Raw genomic sequence first — 15,175 nt, 5'->3', positions numbered from 1 at the left:
AGTTGGAGTTTTTTACAGTGTACTTGGGAAAAGTAATCTGATTACAGCACATAAATCACGTTACTTGTAATGCATTACTGGTAATGAAGGAACTTGTGACCATAGTTGGCTGACTATTTTGGGAAACGCACGAGTTTGGAATAGCACATTCAGTTTTATTCTGACCCTGTGCTCATCAGCACTGACGGCTTAATCACAACCTGTTCAGATTCTGACCACACATATGCACACACACACACACATATACACAAACAGGTACAGATTGCCCACGTATTGCCCACTCAGCACCTGGCAGCAGGTGTGTGTGTATCTGTTCATGGATTACGCTGCGTACAACACGCAAACCACACACAGAGCGTTTGTGCCCGTGTTTGTATGTGTGTGCTTGTGTGAGGTCTGAGTGGTAGACCAGCAATTACAGCTGAAAGATGTTTACACTCTTCACCGTGTTTACCTAACTGCATCACACTGCCACTGAAAGAGCCTCTGTGGCGTCTTACTCTCTCTGTGAATGTGCATGACTGATGAATGCGGTGGAAATGCTCTGACATCAGAATACACACCTGAGCACGAGCACACACACACACACACACACACACACACTAATGCTGGAAACTTTCCCATTACATCATGCACACACTTACCTTTACTGTGCCCAGTTGTGCATTTTATGGCTTAGCATTGCTCTTTCATGGTGTCAAATATCAAGTTTGTCTTAGAAATAAATGTAAATAATCGGGTCAGTTGAAAATCTGATGAGAAATACTGAAATAGGTGTCTTTGCAAAAATTGAGAACTATAAAGGAGACATGTGAGATTGCTAACCACATAAAAGTCATCTAAATGATTTCTGAGATAGGTTTGTGTAAAGAACAGACTGAAATTGGAGTTGTTTTGAAGCGTTTATCTTACCAAAGCTGTCAAATCTAATGTGTGTTTATTCAATCTTGACACGTCTTGTTTATTTACACACTGCCAAAAATGATTTTCTTACTCTGCATTTTTCCAGTACAAATATCAAAACATTCTTAAATCAAAATACATTTATTTATTTGAAAAGCAAAATGATTTAAGACAGACATTAAGTCTTCTGAAGAAATCGATCAAAATGAAGTGAGTTCATGCTTAAAACAAGAACAAATATCTGCCAGTGGGGTCAGAAAAATAATCCTGCTTTCTCTTTGAACCAAGTTTATTTTTCTGACCCCACTGGCAGATATTTGTTCTTGTTCTATGCATAAATAAGACTTATGCCATTTTGCTTGTATCTTGAATTAAGAATGTTTAGATATTTGTATTGGAAAACAAGACAAAATACTAAATAATACTATTTGCATTTGTAAATATATGAATCAAGTCTTAATATATGCATTGAAAAATGCTATTTGAAAGCTAGGGTGGATTGGGGTGATTGTCATGTATGAAAAATGAGATGCGTAAATATTCTGCTAAATATTTTGTACAAATTAGAGTAAAGGCCCATTCTCACCAAAAAACAACAACAAAAACAGTAACTTTAATGACAACTATATTAGCATCCACATCAGTGCACAATAACCTTCTGTTTATTAGAAGCCATCTGTTTCGCCATCTGTTACTTTAAATGCACAAGCTCTTTAAAGTCAAGTCAGTAATCGCTCTGAAAGTGAACCCAATGATATCGTTCCTCTGTGCCATTAACGTTACAGATGTGGTGTGAATTTTTTTATTTAGAATGATTTTTAAAAATATCTTTATGAACTATCATAAAGTTGTGAATGGGCCTTAAAGGCATAGTTCACCCAAAAAAGAAAATTCTGTCATCATTTACTCAAGTAGTTTCAAACCTGCATGAATGTGTTTGTTCTGCTGAACACAAAGGAAGATATTTTAAAGAAAGTTTGTAACCGGGCTGTTTTGGGGCACCATTGACTTCCATAGTAGGAAAAAAAATGCTATGGAAGTCAATGGTGCCCCAGAACTGCTCTGATTCCCACATTCTTCAGAATATCTTCCTTTGTGTTCAGCAGAACAAAGACATTCATACAGGTTTGGAACTACATGAGGGTGAGTAAATGATGACAGAATTTTCATTTTTGGGTGAGCTATCCCTTTAAGCTATACTGGTTTGAAACAATGTGAGGGTGTGTGAATCATTCAGATTTATTGAAATGTCCTTTTTTCTCATTGCTGTGTCAGAGAGACAAATGAAGGTATTGTGTTTTTAATTTCCATCAGACGGATCATAAGCGCATGGCACAGACGTGGTTAAGTGTGCAGGGCGCAGCTGTTCTCTATGAAGGGTGGCAGCGCTGTAGTTATGTTCTCTATGGAGATTCCATTAGCGCGGATCAGGGCAGCTCAGCGGCTCCGACTGCACTGATTGCCTTTTGTCTAGACTCCATTGAGTGTTTTTCACAACGTGTGGACATGGAAGTATTTATGAGGCCAGGGTTTAATGGACAAAGCTCACATTATATGACCTCCAGTTGGGTCGTTTTTACATTCAAGTCTACTGGCAATCCTAACCCATTCCTCCAGCTCTGAGACGGCCGTCTGCAGTCACTGGGCTCAGGTTTATGGGAATCATGGGTCGAGCGTGTAAGGGATAATCTATCTGCAGTGTCTACTCTATTGCTTTATGCTTTGTATGCTTTATGGCATCTCTTCTCGAATCCTGCCGCTCACGCCAGCTCTCACAGCCCAGCTCGGGTCAGAGGTCATGGATGAATCTCATCAAACCTGCCAAGAACATGTTCAGATTACAACTTACATTAAAATCCAAAAGAAAAGACTAGACGTTATATTGTACCAGTGGAGCCTTTTTAAGCAGCATTAAGATTTGTTTGAATTGCAATATACTGATGACAATTAGGCCCAGTTTCCCTCGAGATGCTCATTTCTGCAATGTGGAAAATTACTGTAATGTGAGCAAAACTAAATGATTTGTGTATAAGGTATGTATGGTAATGAATTGTACTGATTTTAACATTTAATTGTGTGTGTGTGTGTGTGTGTGTGTGTATCATAACTGTAATACTGCATTACAATAAAGAATAAAATTAATACAATTTTTAAATAAAACACACACACACACACACACAAACACACACACACACAAATATATACAGTATATTAGGGCTGTCCAACGATTAATCGCTTCCAAAATAAAAGTTTTTTTACATAACGTGTGTACTGTGTATATTTATTATGTATATATAAATACAAACACATGCATGTATATATTTAAGAAAATATGATATGTTTATATATTAAATATAGTTATATATCATATAAAATATAAGAATATGAATATATAAATGTATAAACGTAAATATTTTCACACATACATATATAATGCAAGCAAAAACTTTTATTTTGGATGTGATTAATCGCGATTAATCATTTGACATCACTAATATATATATATTTCTTGACTGTATTGCTGCATTACAATAAAGAAAATAATTTAATACAATTTTTATATATATGATGCTTTGACGCCAACAATGGTCCTAAAAAGGCTTCATTCTCTTTATGCAAATGTTATGAATTTATTATTAAAATGCATTATTATTTTTTCTTTTTTTCTTTTGACTTTGGGGTAAAGTATGACCTGCACATTCTTCATGTTTTGACTCAGGTGAGATTCACTCTTCTGCAGCCCCTCTGTGCTGAATACTGTCCATTTAAAACAGCTGCGGGGTAAATAAACAGAGCCGGTGAGCTGAACACATGCATCTGTCTGCTGCAGTCATGCATTAGTGTACTCTGAGTCTAAACAAACTTAAACCAAATACTGTGTGTACTGTAAATAGCCTTTTGTGTACTTATTTTTTCAACGCCAAAAATAGAAATCACGGATAACATATTCATCTTTACAGGAGCGTTCTGTGATGGCTAAAACACATAACTCCTCATCACAACACACACATACACAGGACACATCACCAAACCTCACACGGAGCCATTACGACAGAACTCTATTAAAATAAGTATGTCGTACAAAAAAAAAAAAACCTTGCAAAGGCTTGTTAATTAGAACCAAGATCGGGTGAAAAAACAACATATTTCCAGGTGGGCCAAAGAAAACCCTTGAAGGTTGTAGCAATTATTTCACAAATGAATAAGCACAGTGTGGAAATGGCAGCGAGTTCAAACAGAGGGACTTGGCATCAAACCGCATGACGTGACATGTCAAATAAAAGTCCTCCAAACGCTTGTCCACCTTAGAAAAATGCATGCACTTTTCAATTAAAAAAGTCTACGCTCGTCTCTCTTTTGCACGCCGCCACCTCCCCCAATAAGGAAAGCTTAGTGTAGCACTGTGTCTTGTTCTTTTTGGCCAATGAGAGTGTAAAAGTGTCATTCGCTGTGACTGTGTGGGGCCCCTTATGAAGAGAGGGGAAACAGAGCCAGAGCAGTGAAATCACTCCAGAGGAGAGAGAGAGAGAGAGAGAGCGAGAGAGAGCGAGAGAGGAGAAGAGAGAGAGAGAGAGAGAGAGGAGAGAGAGGAGAGAGAGAGAGAGAGAGAGAGAGAGAGAGAGAGAGGAGAGAGAGAGAGAGAGAGAGAGGGAGAGGGGGAGAGAGAGGGAGAGAGAGAGAGAGAGAGAGCGAGGGAGAGAGAGAGAGAGGAGAGAGAGGGAGAGAGAGAGAGAGAGAGAGAGAGAGCGAGAGAGAGAGAGGGAGAGAGAGAGAGGGAGAGAGAGAGAGAGAGAGAGCGAGGGAGAGAGAGAGAGAGGGAGAGAGAGGGAGAGAGAGAGAGAGAGAGAGAGAGCGAGAGAGAGAGAGGGAGAGAGAGAGAGGGAGAGAGAGAGAGAGGCTGCAAACAAATGTGAAGAGCAAGAATTGCAGCAACACTTGCAAAAAATGAATGAATGAATGATGCATTTATATAGCGCTTTATTGTGTATTGCTGTACACCCAAAGCGCTTTACAATCATGTGGGGGGTCTCTCCTCAACCACCACCAGTGTGCAGCATCCACTTGGATGATTAAGGTTATAAATTAAGGTTATAAAATGCAGTGATGTCATAGAAGAGCTATTTTGGGTTCCAAAAAGTAGCATTTTTCTTTGTTTAAAATTTTTTTTTTCCTCTATAAAGAGCCTTCTGTGCAATCAATGGGAATTCTTAAATCAAGAAGGATTTTTTAGACAAGTAAAAAATTATTGTCTTGTTTTCAGAAAAAACAAGTCAAAATTAAGTGAGTTTTTGCTTAGAACAAGCAAAATAATCTGCTAGTTGGGTAAACAAAATAGTGTTATTTCAAACAGAAAACAAGATTATTTTGCTTGTTTCAAGCAAAAACTCACTTAATTTTGACTTGTTTTTTCTGAAAACAAGACAATAATTTTTACTTGTCTAGAAAAGTCTCGATTTAAGAATTTTTAGATATTTCGGCTGGAAAAGTAAGAAAAGCTTTTTTTGCAGTGTATTTATATTTTGAAAATATATATTCTTTATATATTAAGCGTCTGCTAAATGACAAAAGTAAAAAAGTAAAGAGTGTAAAGACCATCGACTCTACCGTGCGACTCCACCGGGCAGGGACACCGGCAAGGGATAGTAGTAGCTTTTTATTTAATTTTTTCATTGATATGTTTATTATTGAAATGTTGTTGTTATATGCATGTGTTAATTTTATTTAATTTCTTTATTTTCTTAAATATGTGGGTAGATAGTATTTATAGAGTTGTAACTTTTTAGTTTTAGTTACTTTTTCTTATTTGTAAGTCGCTTTGGACAAAAGCGTCTGCTAAATGACAAAAGTAAGTAAAGTAAAAGTAAGTATATATTTTTAAAATGGCCAAAAACATATATTAGTAGAAAATATATTAAGGTAAATATATTTTAAAATACATTTTAGCAATCTCTTTTGTATATTTTCTCTTTTAAATATAAATGTAAATGTAAATATATTTAAAAGTATATTTGAATTATTTTTTTCTTTTGTGGAACCTCAGATACCTTAATTTTTTTTTTTATTGTTCTGAATTATGTCCAGATTTTCTTATTCTACTCCAATTTTGCAAAATAATAATAATAATAATATTAATTTTTAAACCAAAATTCTGTTCTTTACTTTTGCTTTATTTTTCTCCAGAACACAAAAGAAAATATTTTTAATAAAATCTTAAACTTTTATATATATTATATATACACACACACAATGAACGTCAGTAGGTTCCAATGTTGTTTTTTTACTACTTACAGTTCAAAGTACAGCCCAAACACTTCTAAGATATCAGATCAACAGGGTGTTTAACAGCTTTATTTGATCAAACTAAATTCAACAGAGACACAGCTGTAGTCTCCATTGGCCCTGGGGACGAAGGAGAGTCTTGTAGGAGAGTTAAAGTCAGTGTGACAGTTTTACGCACAGCATCATGGGTTCACTACAGTCCTCTAGGCCTGTGGTTTAGTCAGTGTGGCCGCTGGAAAGTTTGGTTAACCAGGGGCGGTGTCTGTGTCCCACAGAGCTCCCGAGAGCAGAGCCGTGGGCGATTAATAGCCCTCTTTGTATTTGTTAATGTAGCTTGTTCGACCTTATATTGATGTTGTATATACAGTGGTAAACGTGAAATATGTTTTTATTCAGTAATAACTGTGTTTGCGGCAGGGAAAGTAAAGACAACATTTATGCACATAGTTGTCAGTTTTTCACACTTCTGACGAATATGGATCTCTGTTAAATTTACTACATTGCGGCTATTATCCAAAGCAAACCTAGACGGAATAAAATTTGGTGTAGGATTTATATTGAAGCAATTTTCACTTAGAAATCACTAGTAAATACCCCCCCCCACCCCCCCAAAAAAACCAAATGACATAAAATTTTAAAGTAGGAAGACTGCAATAGAGTTTTTATGTAATACATACTTTTATTTCGAAGCTTCAAAAAAAATTATAATTCAGAAAATAAAGTGCTTTTTTCTTTAGTCATTGATCATTATATCCCACTTACTGTTAACATATTAGTAAATGATCCCATTAGGACTATAATGGAGTAATGGAGTCAGAATTCACATTTTGCCTCCATTAACAAAAACGTTCTAAAGGGGTCATTAAATGTGACCCTGGAGCACAAAAGCAGTCTTAAGTCGCTGGGGTATATTTGTAGCAATAGCCAACAATACATTATATGGGTCAAAATTTGCATTTTTCTTTTATGCCAAAAATCATTATGATATTAAGTAAAGATCATGTTCCATCAAGATATTTTGAAAATTTCTTACTGTAAATATATCAAAACTTTTTCAATATTTTCTCGCGATTTTCCCAATATTTAGATTTTTGTGCACCCTCAGATTCCAGATTTTCAAACAGTTGTATCTCAGACAAATACACAAATGGAAAATCAAAATGTCCCTGATAAACAGTATACACAAATACCTCAAATCTTTTTTTGGTGTGTTTTGATTTTTTTAAATACCATATCGTTTCAATATAGAACCTTCATTTTCAAAAGTTTCATTGGACTAAAGTTCCATTATATCCCATGAGAAGAATGAATATTTCTACTTTTCCTGCTTTATACAATAAATTTTTGTCACTACAATTCTGTCGTTTACACACACCGTCATGCTATTCCTAACCTGTATAGCTTTCTCTGGAACCTAAAGGAGATATCTTTGAAAGAAATTCTCAAGAATGACGCTGTTGTTGAGTAAGACCGTCTGATATTCAAGTTAAGTCACCTTTATTATCACCTTTTAGCTTTGCATTGATGAACCAGTGATTCAATGATGCAAACACTATTCAATCAATTCTGCTGTAAAGAAACTTTAAAAAGACAAGAGTAAACATTCAGTTGAAATGGACTCTTTTCTTAATATCTTGTATTATAGCAGTGCCATGTGTTTAGTCTTCGGAGGCATTATTGCATTAGTTCATTTTAATCTGACTCTGGTGAAATGCATGAATTTCGTCCATTATGTGTGTTTGTGGACATGTCGCTGTGATTTTCTGCTTGGGTTTGCATGAATGTTTTTGTTGTTTCTGATTGAGTTTCAATCTCAGTGTCACATAAAGATGCTGTAAACTTTACCTTGAAAACAGTTTAGCTCCTCAGGAAAGATTGGAGTTACTCGAGCACACAATAAAAGAGAGTCAAAGGAATCCTGGGCTCTGAAGGGCCCGACAGACGTCTCCCCGGTGGTTGTCTCCTCACAGACAGCGCCGTTAAAGATTAACACCCTCCTGACAAGAACCATGCTGCTGGATACCTGAAGCTTCATCCACAATCCCTGTGGTCAGAACAGCAGACGGGTCCCTACCATGGAAAATATGATTCATTATTCAACAAGTCCTCGACCCATAATATCTGCAGTTAAGGGTGTTGTAACCGTATACTCACAGCAGAACCCACTGCAGATCGATAAACGACAGGAGACAGATCCCACCGCAGATCTGGATTCAACATGCATGCACTCTCGCCTGTGCTGAAATGTTAAAGATGCACTTAATCGTTTTTCCTCATTGATGTATTAGAAATGATTTGTATTTTTGACCGATATTAGTAAAAAGACTGAGATTATATGTGACCCTGGAGCACAAAAGCTGTCATCAGTAGCATGGGATATATTTGCAGCAATAGCCAAAAAATTCATTATATGGGTCAAAATGATCAATTTTTCTTTTATGCCAAAAATCATTAGGATATTAAGTAAAGATCGTGTTCCATGAAGATATTTTGTAAATGTCCTATCGTAAATATATCAAAGCTTCATTTTTGATTAGTAATATGCATTGCTAAGAACTTCATTTGAACAACTTTAAAGGAGATTTTCTCAATATTTAGATTTTTTTGCTCCCTCAGATTCCAGATTTTCAAATAGTTGTATCTCAGACAAATATTGTCCTGTCCTAACAAACCATACATCAATGGAAATATTATGTATCCAGCTTTCAGATCATGTATACATCTCAATTAAAAAAAATTGACCCTTATGACTGGTTTTGTGGTTCAGGGTCACATATGGTATAGAGCAAGGACAACAACCGGACCTCACACACTACAAACACAGTGGTTACAGCACAAAATACCTCTGTCCTAGACACTGCTGGCCCGTGGTGAGGAGAAAACTTGCGGCAGACCGGTGCAATCCAGTAGCCAACTGCACAAACCACTAACAACATGAGTAAATTTGTTGGTATTGAATCTAAAAATATCCACTTTATGTGTAGTATGAGACTGAGGGAGAAAAAGACCACTACGAAGTGCAGCTTTGAAACATTCTTGAAATCAATGACCTTTCATTTGTCTTCCATCACTGTTTTTATTGTGTTCTTACTGTTTCTGTTAATTTTATTATATTTACGTGGGGCTTGCTGGTTTGTGTTTCCTGTTTTAGCTGAGAGGGAATGGCACTAAGAAGCACAAATTTGTGGGGAAGCGCCCATTTTAACTTATTTTTGGAAATGTTTGTGTTTTATCCAGCATCTTTATTGTATTTCTTGTTCTTAATTCTCAAGCATTAATCATATGTGACCCTGGAGCACAAAAGCAGTCTTAAGTCACTGGGGTATATTTATAGCAATAGCCAACGATACATTGTATGGCTCAAAAAATTTAGGATATTAAGTAAAAATCATGTAAGATGAAGATATTTTATAAATTTCCTACTGTAAATATATCAAAACTTAATTTTTGATTAGTAATATGCATTGCTAAGAACTTAATTTGAACAACTTTAAAGGAGATTTTCTCAATATTTAGATTTTTTTGCTCCCTCAGATTCCAGATTTTCAAATAGTTGTATCTCAGACAAATATTGTCCTGTCCTAACAAACCATACATCAATGGAAATATTATGTATCCAGCTTTCAGATCATGTATACATCTCAATTAAAAAAAATTGACCCTTATGACTGGTTTTGTGGTTCAGGGTCACATATGGTATAGAGCAAGGACAACAACCGGACCTCACACACTACAAACACAGTGGTTACAGCACAAAATACCTCTGTCCTAGACACTGCTGGCCCGTGGTGAGGAGAAAACTTGCGGCAGACCGGTGCAATCCAGTAGCCAACTGCACAAACCACTAACAACATGAGTAAATTTGTTGGTATTGAATCTAAAAATATCCACTTTATGTGTAGTATGAGACTGAGGGAGAAAAAGACCACTACGAAGTGCAGCTTTGAAACATTCTTGAAATCAATGACCTTTCATTTGTCTTCCATCACTGTTTTTATTGTGTTCTTACTGTTTCTGTTAATTTTATTATATTTACGTGGGGCTTGCTGGTTTGTGTTTCCTGTTTTAGCTGAGAGGGAATGGCACTAAGAAGCACAAATTTGTGGGGAAGCGCCCATTTTAACTTATTTTTGGAAATGTTTGTGTTTTATCCAGCATCTTTATTGTATTTCTTGTTCTTAATTCTCAAGCATTAATCATATGTGACCCTGGAGCACAAAAGCAGTCTTAAGTCGCTGGGGTATATTTATAGCAATAGCCAACGATACATTGTATGGCTCAAAAAATTTAGGATATTAAGTAAAAATCATGTAAGATGAAGATATTTTATAAATTTCCTACTGTAAATATATCAAAACTTAATTTTTGATTAGTAATATGCATTGCTAAGAACTTAATTTGAACAACTTTAAAGGAGATTTTCTCAATATTTAGATTTTTTTGCTCCCTCAGATTCCAGATTTTCAAATAGTTGTATCTCAGACAAATATTGTCCGATCATAACAAACCATACATCAATGGAAAGATTATTTATTCAGCTTTCAGATAATGTATAAATCTCAATTTTGAAAAATTTACACTTAAGACTGGTTTTGTGGTCAAGGGTCACATATTGTAAGGAAACAGTTTATTTTATTAAGAAATGGTGCATTCCCATTTGTAAGCGCAGGAAAAGTATGCACTTAATTGCGGTGGATGTGGCATAAAGAAGCACAAACTTTTGGGGAAGCGCTCATTTTAGCTCATTTTTGGAAATGTTTGTGCAAATAGGTTTTATCCATCTATTGCATTTACCTTTTAACTCTTCTTCTTAATTCTCATGTATTAACCATATTGTAAGGCAAGAGTTTAATTTATAAAAAATGCTACATTCCAATTTGTAAGAGCGGGAAAGATGTGTATTTTAAATAGCCTCATTTGTTTAGAAGGGAGTTGGTACTGTTTTAGTCAAAAGTAATAAGTTGACTTAACTTAAAAAAAATAAAAATTGAGGAAACCCATTGCCTTGAAATGATTAAATAATATTTTTTTGAAAAAGTTAATTATCACTAAAGTTCACTTAACTCTTTTTTTTTTTATTATTATTTACTTAATAATTTTAAGGCAATGGGTTTCCTCAATTTTTATTTACAGTGATTGTTCTAGTTTTTAAACGGAATTTTTTTGCACATTTGCTCCAAATAAACACATTTTTTGGATGCCGAAACCCCCCATACTTCACTCCCATATTTACGGCTCCTTGTGACCGATCACAATTGCATTCCGTAATTTGAATTAGGAGTTTTTGCAGTGCAAAGAAGCTATTAGCTGAAGCAGAGTATTTACTCTAAACTATACACAAGTAAGAAATATTATTCTTAAACAACATGCCTTGCTGACTGGTGCAGTGAGAAAGACCTGTAATAAATGTCAGCAAGTGGACGAGGAACTTGAACGAGTGAGAGAGTGAGAAGATGAGGAGACATGGACACGGCCGTGCATTTGAGAGTCCGGGAAAGTCTCCTAATGAGAGCCGCAGGTTCCTGCTGTGACTCTGGCTTTCAGAGCCGTCTCCTGTATCCCAGCATCCCTTGAGGAGCTGAAAAATTGGTTGCATGGAGTCAGTTATTTTCCTAGCAGTCGCTGACCTGGCGAGTGTTGTTCTTGCTTGGGTTTGTGTTGTCATTCAAGTCAAAAGCCGACTGGTTGTCGTTGGCTTTCTTTGGCCGCATTGCAGAAAAACTTCTCCGGCTTATAAGCCAAGAGGTCATATAAACCTTGATGTACTCAAGCACTCACTCACTCAGCTTATTTAATTAGCTAAACGGCCTTTCCATATGGAAGAACTTTAATTGCTGCGGCATTGATGAAGCGTTTCCCCAACAGTTAAGAAACGGTTACCACCACAGTGCAGGGCTTTATTCTTCTTTACACTGGAATAAGACTGATGAGATTGACTGGACTGGCATAAACGAACACATTCTGCCTGGTATTCGATTACCATCTTCAAACGATGACTTTTGCCACACACAAACAGGAGGGAGTTGAGTCTAGTCGTCTTTTTCATCTCTACCCAACATTTCTCACACCTGAGCATCCATGAGCAAAGATTTCAGACTTGTCTGCTTGGTCCTGCCGAGCAATTGCCTTTGAGATAAATGGTAATGCTAAAGAATAACTCTCCATCATAGACCTCTCTGAGCTCACTAAGGCAAATCTGGTTTTGCTCTACTTCTTTAAGTGCACTTTAATGTGAACATGTGATGGTATGATTATTTTACCCTCTGGAAGCAGTTCATAGAAATCATTAAGAGCACTTCTAACGGCGCAATGTCTTTACCAGCAGGTTAATATGAAAAGGTGTATGTGTGTAGCTGTTGAAATGCCACATTTCTGTCTGCTGAATCATAGAAGTCAGGCCAAGGAAATAAATCCATTCAGCAATGTGAGCGAAATATATGCACGCCCCCCTCTACGGCTCTCTGTCTGTATATATTTGATTCAGTGTGCTTCGGTCTGTGTGGTCACTGTAAAACTTTGCTACCACGACTGCCGTTTAGATCTGCTTTCTTGCCGTTTCCTGAAAGCTGTGTAGCTGATCGGTGTTTGTGTGATGTGTCAGCGTTTTTTCTCTCTGCTATTTGTGTTCAGCCTGAAAAATGAAAGACTGTGCAAATGCCTTACATGGTAAAACTGCTTTTAAGACAAACTGGGGAGCCTTTCTGTAGACCAACTGTACACTGTCAGAAAGAAAAATGTGCAAAAATGTTACCTTTAGAGATACAACAGCTTGTCACTTCCTCAAAGGGACACTTTTGTACCTTCTTTACCACTTAAGCAGTGTTGAGAAAAGTTACTTTCACAGACAAGGCTTATAAGGCTAGTCCCAGACTAAAATGAATGTTTGAGCAGTCTCAACTAAAAATATCTTGCTCTGACTTATCTTAAAATATGTCAGTGCCATTGATCTTGACCTGTAACGTTTTCTTCTAAGGCATTTGTATAAAAGCTGCTTAAATATCTTAATTTAGCTAAGGCCTAGTCCTGGCTTAAACTAAACCCCGTCTGTGAAACCGGGCCATAATTTCTACTTTTAAGTAATGCATTGCAATATTGCGTCACTCCATAAAAAAAGTAGCGGTAGCACTTTATTTTGATGGTCCCTTTTGAACATTCTGTTGATACTAAGTAATGTTGCAACTACATGCCAACTAACTCTCATTAGAGTATTAGTAGACTGTCTGCTTCATATCTGCTAACTCTTTATTGTGATGGTCCCCCAACAGATACTCTACTGACTCTAAGTAACTTTTCAAGTACATGTCAACTTATTCTAACCCTAGCAGTCTACTAATACACTACTAACACTCTAATGAGAGTTAGTAGAAATGTAGGTGCCATGTTACTCATAGTCAACAGAATGTGTTAAAGGGGCCAATAAAGTGAAGCCAAAGTAACTAATTGTGTTACTTTGTAACGCATTATGTTACTTTTGCATTACTTTTTGACTTATTTGAAAAATTAACTCAGATATTTTTTTGTAAATTTAAAAGTAAGGCGTTACTTTACGAGTAATCTTTAAAAGTACTTTAAAAGTAATCTGATTATGTAAATCACGTTACTTGTAATGCATTACCCCAACACTGGTAATAGTACTATTATGAAGCTTTTAGGACTAAAGACAGTACCCCTGCCCCAGTGTCAAGCTGTTAAAACCCCAAAGGTACAATTTTTACTGACTAATTTTTCTTTCTGAGTGTACCTTATTTTCAACTGAAGATCTGGTGAAAGCCTCAGAGCTCTAAAGGCCAACCCTGTCCACAGTCCAGCGGTCAGCGGCTGTTCGGTTAGTCCACGTCCATGGGAATCCAGAAGGAAAGCCGTCTCTACTTTCAGTGGACAATTGATGTTTTGTTTTTGAATGTTAAATCTGTTTGACAGCCAGATATTAGTTTCCCTGATGTTTCCGACTGTAAATTCTCTCCAGCGAGTCAGCCATCGCATTCGTTTTTCAAGGGAGGAGGTGATTTACGAAACGGCTATTTTTTGACATTTTCTTGATTTCGTTTGGAGCGCAAAATTTGGAAAACTTTCCATCTCATATCATTTTACAAGGATTATGGTATATCTATCAAGCCACTAAATGCTGAATCCCACTGGGCATGCGCAAGGGCGTATTTTACGGAAAATGCATGCAGCTGCAGTGGCTTCAAGAACCGCCTGATTTGCCTTAATGAAGCCGCCGAGATCCGTGTTACTGTGGGCCCAACGAGATGCCTGACAAAAGAATTAAGAGAGAGAGTTTAAAGTCCTTGAAGATCCACCTGTGAGATGTTTCAGGCTCAAGTACCGTTTTAATGACAATACCATCCTCTGTGCGGTGAAAGAGATCCTCAGCTGCAGCTACAAGCGTCCTTGTTGCTGTAAATTGTTTAAAACGTCTTTGTGGAGAGTGAAAGAATTCAAGGAGTGGGCAGGCATTTACTGCAGTCGATTTCTAAAATGCAAAAAAAGTAAAAGGTACAAAAATCACATGAAAAATAACTGAAAGACAATAACAATACCATAAATACATAGAGCAGCAACAGTAAACTGCATTAATGCATGTCCATAAACCATTTTGAAAAAAAAAAATGCATGCATATTTTTAAAGGGCACTAAAACTTAACTTCTTCCCCAAGTCAAATCCAGATGAGATTCTCTCTCTTGCACTTGAAGACCAAAGTACCAACACTGCAGCTTTCACGTACACTTTCCAAAAAAACTTCCCCTCCAGAATGGCCTGACATATTCTACGCTTGCCCGTCCAACCCTGTTTGTGTGTGTGTTGGCGTATGTGTGTGTGTAAATATTTGGTATTCTCTCTTGACTACTCAAGAGCTGTCTGACATTTTCTGCCCTTTTCTCTCCAAATAGCATAATGAGAATTTACTGCATCCTGTTAGTACTAATCTCGTAATCCTTTCCTCTCAATTTCTAGAGCAGCGGGCGGCCAAAACTTCTCCTGGTTTCA

Source organism: Barbus barbus (genome assembly GCF_936440315.1).
Source record: "Barbus barbus genome assembly, chromosome: 39".
Taxonomy (NCBI): domain Eukaryota; kingdom Metazoa; phylum Chordata; class Actinopteri; order Cypriniformes; family Cyprinidae; genus Barbus; species Barbus barbus.
The sequence above is the reverse complement of the archived record's forward strand: the minus strand, read 5'-3'. Positions refer to the sequence as shown.